This window comes from Pinus tabuliformis, chromosome 8, assembly GCF_031772625.1.
Source record: "Pinus tabuliformis cultivar Carrire ecotype Pingquan chromosome 8, CPIR1, whole genome shotgun sequence".
NCBI lineage: Eukaryota > Viridiplantae > Streptophyta > Pinopsida > Pinales > Pinaceae > Pinus > Pinus tabuliformis.
The window spans coordinates 1141719871-1141727945 of record NC_142294.1 but is presented as its reverse complement, the minus strand read 5'-3'; positions in this window follow the sequence as shown (position 1 = coordinate 1141727945).

The following is an 8075-nucleotide window of genomic DNA, read 5'->3' as shown; positions in this document are numbered from 1 at the left end:
CTTAACAAGATGGCACTAGTTGGCTATTGGTATGAGTATTTCATTTGGCATGCACATGTAGGTGCTCCCAAACACAACTCCACATACATTAAGGGTAACCACATCTACCTCTACCTCATCAATAAAATCAACACTGATAAAAAATCTATTTTTTCACAGTTTCATTACCTTCAAGTCTCCATCCTTATTTACCCATCCAAATAAATATGGGCTTGGCTGATTATGAGATTCAAACCAAAATTCTTTGCCATCTCTTTTGCAATGAAATTTTCATGTGGTCCTGAGTTAAATATAGCATCAATCTTGGTCATTTATTTCTCTTCTTGTTTTTAAAGGCCACTGAGATTCACATAATTGTGCACTGGCGTATAGAAAATCTTGTCATCCAGAACCAAGCTTCTTCCAACTTGGTTTCTTGAACCAATGGCCATGAGATTCTTCATATTATTGTTTTTCTTTTTGTTATTTGGGTTCATCTCTAAATGAAACTTCCAACACTTCTCCTCTATATGGACATGGATGTTTCAGTGGTTGTTAGGATATTTTCATTGATGTTCCATAGCTAACATATCTTTTTATTTTCCCCCTTTCTTATTCTTCTTCATCTCTTGAGAAGCACCCCATTTCTCCTTCTTCTTTGATCCACTTGATTGTTCCTTCTTTAGGCCTATGTTCTCTAGGTACTATGTCTATGCACAAGCCACGTCTATTGATCTAGGCTTTAACATCATCATTTGCTCATGCAGATGGTAGTGTAGAAACCCTAGATACTTGAGGAGCACATATGGGTTCTTTGGTGGCATACCCAACATTATGGCATATTTTTAAAATGTGTGTTGTACTCTTACATGATTTTCCCTAGCTTTTCCCTCAAGTAGTGCTATTGGCTCCATTGTCCGTATACACAGCCAATAAGCAAGAATTTCCAGTTAACGAGGGTTTCAAAGTCCTCCTGCTTAATCATTGGAGGAACTCCCTCCGACATCAGGATATATATGTGTTTTTCCCACTGAGTCAAGGCGTGGCCCTCTTATTTCAACCATGCAAATGATATATTTTGTTCTTGGCCAATTCAATGGATATTGAAATACACTTCCAGTTACTGCAGCTAGTGATTTAAATTTAGAGCATCAATATCGCCATGGTATGGATTTATATCAAATTTGGCATCCATTTTGAACAAGGGTTTTCATTTATTCGTGGTGCTTGAATTGTGTTGATATTTTTAGGGTTATTTATCAACTAGTTCTTTATTTATTCTCGATCTCCTAATCCCCCCTCTGATTTGTCCTCTACATTAGAACCCCCATCTTCTCCAAACATCCCAATATTATTTCTGACGACCTCCATGAGGGGATTTACATTATGATTTGTATCCAAGAGTTGTTGTTCCAACCATAAAAACTTTTCATTTGCAGCATCATGAGGGTTATTCAGAGATTTGTTAGCCATGATTTGGGTTTTACAACTTTTAGCCCAGATAATATAGATTCCCTGAAAATATAAATAATATACCAAAATAATCATTCCCTACTACCAATATTATTCATAAACGTCCATGGATATTCCACTCCATAGTTCATGAGAACATATCTAATAAAATTATATTTAAAATATGAAATTATACATTATTAAAATTTTATTTCTCTTCAGATCCATAGATATACAGATTATTATTAATAACATATGCATGAAAATTAAAATAATGCATAGAATAGGGAACAAAAAATTAAAATTTGACACACACATGACAGAAGATATGACCTAGGAAACCCTTTCAAGAGACAAACCCATCTAGAAGGTGAGGCTACTCTACCTAGTTTCTATGAATAAAAAATGTATGTGAGTACAAAGAACTTTGACCTGTGGCCTATGAGATACTACAGTGCACAAATCCTCTTTTATTTCTCTATCCCTTATCCCTCTTAGTTTTTTTTCTTAGCTTGGAATAAATTCACTCTGAATAATGGAACCCCTTTTCCTTCTAGTAGCATGATTATAACACAATACAATAACGTAATAATGGTTAGGTTTGACTACCTCAAGACATAACCACAGTTACAACATAAAATTTTATATTGTTTTCTTTATCACTGTAATGTGGATATCCCATTTTCCATGGCTAATGGGGTTTTACATTGCATCCCCTTGAATTATGGTGGTAAAAACAAGATGTTCAACCTCCATGTGGGATAAATTTCACATACAAATTATGTTTGATGTGATTCTTGTTCTTTTGGAAAGGTATCTAGGTGTAGAATACGTAATAAATGTGTATTGCTAAGAAGAAGAAAAAATTGCCCCTAGAAAATGTCATTTGATGCCTCAAAATGCTACCAGAAGGTTTCAGACTTGAATTTCCCAAAATGGGTCCCACTGGTAAAAATGGTCCTGAGAGCTGATTCGTCCACTTTTTCAGCTCTAGAAGAATTTATATGGATGAAAAAAAATAAAATCATCCAATCGGGATTAGTAGTAATGAGAACAAGCACCTTAATTTATTATTGAAGTTTCTCAATATGAGGAGCGTCAAAAGAGTACTCAAATAAACAGATAGGAACTTTATAGGTGATACTTCACATGAGCAATAGATAGACACCAAGAGTATGCTTTTTTTACTATAACTTTGTGTCTAGGAATAATAGTGGTTAGTGGGGAAATAATCACCTTAATTGCTATTGGACCTTCTTAAGTGAAATCACAATGAACGTCACATAAAAACTATCATATGATATCTGGATAGGAAATCATTAACACCCGAGTTGAATATGGGATCCATTATGAGGTATTAAGAAAAATGGATAGGTCTCCATTATGTAACCATAACTATGGGAAGGGAATATTATTCTATATTTCTCAAAAGCATCTTATGAGTAGGTGCCATGGACGAATCTATGAATCTCCATATTTCACATATGTTGCTTATGGATAATCCCCAATGGTGTTGCGAGTTCCATTAATAGATTTTTTGTGAATGAATAATGTATCTAAAGGCCTAAACAAGGCCATGGGATGATACTAGCATGACCCATATCTAAATGATTCTTCTTAAGCTTAATATCAATGAATAATTGCTACTTCCAATAAAACTTCAAAGGGAATAGAGTTAAGCATTTCTTTGAATAACAATGTGAGACCCATGTATGATATGTTTAAGCTACTAACATTCTAATTAATGATTTTTAATTTTTTTTATTAACTTATGGTTATTCATTATCTTCAATACATGTTTTACACCCAATGACAATACAAGTGTTAAGAGGTGAATACTCTTTCATTATAAATTTATTCAATATCAATTTTAGATGCTTTACTTAGGAGATGAACATGCCTTTTGAAGTTTTTGTAATATATAAACCAAGGAAAATGAGAGTTCTCCAAGCCTATAAATTACAAGCTTAGAATTCATTTCAGTTGTAAACTCTTGGATTAGTGAATTTGTATTACTACCAAAAATTACATTTTCAACATAAACAACAACAACCACAATATCATCATTATCACATTTCATATATAAATCTCTATCAATTGTCTCTCTTTGGAAGCCTTTCTTTTGTATATATTTCTCTAATCAAGAGTACCATCCCTTGGTGATTTCTTCAATCCCTATAGTGATTTTTCATCCTACATACATGATTAGGGTTGTCTGATAGTAAAAGATATATAGGATGTTCTATATGCACCTCTTCTTCATGTTATCCATTCAAGAATGTTGATATCATATCCATCTAATATAATTTGAAACTTTTATTATATGGAAATTTTAGGAAAACTCTTATTGCTTTAGTCTTGTTGTAGAAGAAAAGTTTCTTCAAAATCCAATCATGTAACATCGGCATCACCTTTTCACAGTAATCTAGATTTGTTTTGATAATATTCCCATATTCATTTAAATTATTCTTGAAGACCCATTTTGTACCTATTACATTATTATATATTAGTCTTTGAGTCAGTTATAAAGTGTGGTTCCTTCCAATTTGGTCTAATTCCTCATTCATGGAACCAAAGAAAAACTTTTTTTCACTTGCTAGAGAGAAATGTTTATGTCTAATCATTGAAAGCATGGAAATTTGTGCTTGACTAGAAGTGCCTAATAGTCTTCTCTTGTTTCAACTCTTTCTTATTGCCAAGGATTTTACTTTCAAGGTGGTTATTTTGTTGGTTGTGTTGTGTTAGCATCGATGTCAACCTAAGATGTCTACCTAAGGAGTCAACCATGGATTCAATTATGTTGGCATTGATGTCAACAAAGTTGGAGAATTTGTGATGATCATTAGTGGCTTAATGATATCTTACTCAGGTGTTCTTGATGTTTGTATAGGTTCTATAGGTGTTGGCAAAGGATTGAAGACCAATGGAAAAGTTTTGGGTAGAGAGGAGGTGACTTGCCCTAAATGAGAGAAATTCCTTTGGGGTGATAACTAGCATAGAGTGAGGATCTCATTAACGCCACTACTATCCCCATGACAATCATATTTGGTGCTAGTTATATCCTTGTGATGATGTTTTGTAGGTAAATTTTGAGTTCCTATGCATGCACATAAAATACCATGATCATTTCCTAGAGTATTTTCCCATGGTTTTCCATGGAATAGAGTCAACATCAGTTATTCTTGACTCTAGAAGGTGATTAAGTCAAAGATACGTCTCTCATTGAATGAAGTCAGTGTTGGATCAAGTTAAGGAGAAAAATACCAGAGTATGAAGATGAGTGTTTGTCTCTCCATGTACCTAAGCTATTATTGTTAATCTCTTCAGATATTTTATATATAGGAGGAAGCTTGAAGTTAGAGGGTTTTTATCCTTTGTGATACCAAGTCATTGTAGAGTATTGAGAATATTGAGAGGCATGTGAGACGAGAGCTATAATTGTACAAAAATGTTGAAGGAAATCAGTGTTACTGCATAATTTTATGTGCTTCCTTCAACAAGTTTTTTATGTATGTCTATTAAGGCTTTTGATTGTGAATATTTCTACTACAATGGAAAATAGGATGTTCACATGTTTTCTATGACACCTTTGTATTGCTAGGATTGCGTATGTAGGAGATCATAGTCAAGAAAATTATGCTTTATTATTCAACATATTTTATATGGTTGCAACTCTATTATATGTATTATGTGTGGTTGCTATTATTTAGAAACGGTTGAGTTTCAATGATCAAAATATATATGATGCTAATGGATTTGTGTTGAAACTATGTATGATGGACATTTGTTGTTTGGTATATTGTATCTCAAATTTGTCATGGTATTGAAAATTTATATGTATGCTCTTAATTGTGTTGCTCGATGATGTATTGATTATGGCGGAGATTATGTTGGGGGGAATGTATTCAGTGTTTAATATTATTTTCAATGTGGGTCTAATATTAAAATGGATGAAACAAGAGTCACAAATGTTTATTTTGAGTTGTAGTGGGCCACAATTTGTAAATAGATGAATTTAGGTCCACAGGGGTTTGAAGGTTATGGCCTTCATTACTGCAAATAGAGGCTTGTAGGAAAGTGGTGGATTTCCAAGGGAGTTGCAGCTTCCTTTCAATGGTTTCCATAGATCTTTCATAGGGAGTAGAGGGTTCCTTATAGTGGTGGCTCGAAAACTAGTGAAGGTGGCTTCCTTAAGTAGGTGGTGGTCGATGTAGTTTTGGGAGTGATGGCTTTCAAGTGAGCATTGACTCAAATTTCTTGTGAGTAGAAGCTTGCATACTAGTGGTGGTGTGTTCATGCATATGCAATGAAGAATTTTATTAATAATAAAGAAGTAGAAGAAGACAACAAAAACAATGTTTTTTCTGAGTTTGGTTTACAACCTAACGTCTGTTGTCCACCTGCGTGATTTTTATTATGTATTGATCGCTGATTATATCATGGTTGACATGTCTATGTGGTGTTGATGGTTACATGTTAATTTTTATTATTGCACATATGTTTTACATGATTATGGTACTAATGAATGTGTGATCTATTAATGTGAAAGAAAAATAAGAAGAGACTAAAACTAATTCATTTCTACACTACTGACCTAGCACCACCCAATAGTGTAAATTATCCAAAAATTGTTATTAGATTGGAGCTCTTAGTAGCAGTTTAATCAGTAGAGAGTAGATCCGGGAATATTAGGTGAATTTTTAAAAAAATATTAGGATGAATCCTCAAGGAGTTTCTTGGCTCACAATGAGAAAGTTCAAGTTATAGAAGGAAAAGGCTAAATCTCTATTATTATCTCATGGATCTGACATTTGGTATTTTTTTTTGAAGGGTGTGTAGATAATTATAGGTGAGAAAAGGTGATGCAAAAGGATTCTTAAGCAAGGTTTGCAACTTATGAAGGTCCCCATTATATAGATCTTGAGAAGATAACAAATATGAAAACTACTAAAGAAATTTGGGACAAATTGGAGGTCCTATTTTGAGGCGATAGTAGAAGAAACAATGGGGTTAGATAAGATCAATAGAAAGAGAAAATAAATAACAAGGGACCAAAGAAGGAGGAAAATGATATGAAAGAAATAAATCCCCTTCATGTGAATGGTGCAACAGACCGTAAAGACAAATAAAAAACTGAAGCGTAACCGAACCACATATGTTACGAGAAAAAAAATGTGAATGTAAAAATATAGATGACTTAATTTTGAGTTATAATTTTGATGGATCTAATGAATTACATAGGGAAGAATAGAATTATATAATCCTTCTTAAGGTATAATATCAATAGACAATGATATTAATTGAAAAATAATTGTTGAAGGCAGTGTGATCACCACTGCATGTAGGGATCATGGAAATCATTTCTATATGGTTCATGAGAAGAAGAATGGGCCTGAGAAGAGATCCTTAGCTTGAATATCTAGTAGTAGGAGGCAAAAAAAAATAGAGGATGTGTCGACAAATTAGTAAAAGGAGAAATAAGGTTGAATTGGAGAGTTCGAGGTTGAAGTGGTCTTTATGAGGAAACCATTAGAGAATAAGGATGATCATCCAAAGAAATTAAAGATCACCATGCTCCTAGAAAATATGCTTTAGAGCTAAAGATATGCTATGATCATATTTTGTCATGGATTTGTGTTGGGTAATTAATTGTGCTTCAAATTAGTTTACATTAAATTGTCAATCTGGAATCATAAACTTGTGAAGTATACAACACAGTATATGCCAGGAGTTTATCTTCCAATTTTAAGAGAAATCAAGTGCAACGAAAGAAATTTATACTCCATAAAAACAAACAAAATGACATGAAATGAAATATTAATCTAGAAAGTTATTGGAGAATTAATATTGGAAAGGATGTTAGAAAATTATATATTACAAAGGAATGAGACATAAAATATTGTCGAAACAAAAACACAAAAAACACATAAAACAAGAGAGACACAGATATACATAGTTCACCCAATCTGGGCTACATCCATGGAGAAACAACCAGACCTTCCTTTTATATTATCCAACATAATGAAGAGATGCAACCTACAACATATTCTCTATAATTTCATCTTCACTCTCACACAGTCTCCTCTTTCTTTCTCACTCAAAATAATAATACACAACCACAATATAATTCCCTCATATAGATCAAAGGCTATCTTATAGGGGTAAAACCCCTAAATTAACGTAACTTCTACCATCATATCATCTACCTAATGAACGACCCATATTGACTATGAAATTACAATAATTTCAAACGAAATTTTAATCTATTTTTAAAGTTCGACGGTGCTACCCTCAAACCCCTGCTGGGGGGGCTCATTAAATTCTTCATCACTCCCCTGGACCCCCATGATGATGATTAAATGGGTGGTGTTTCCACCCTATTAGGAATATGGATCTAATGCAGCTGAAACAAAAAACCTCTAAACAATCAGGAAGATAATCAGGCTCCACACCTAATAAATCATTGAAAAAATAATCTAGGAAAGCATGTAAAGTTAATATATGAAAACATGGAACATTAATATATGAAAACATGTAAACGTAATCTATTAAAACATGAGAATCTCTAATATATAAAAGTGACGCAATTTAATCTTTGAAAGCTTGTAGATTTAATATAGAAAGCATTTGAAATCTATTTCTAT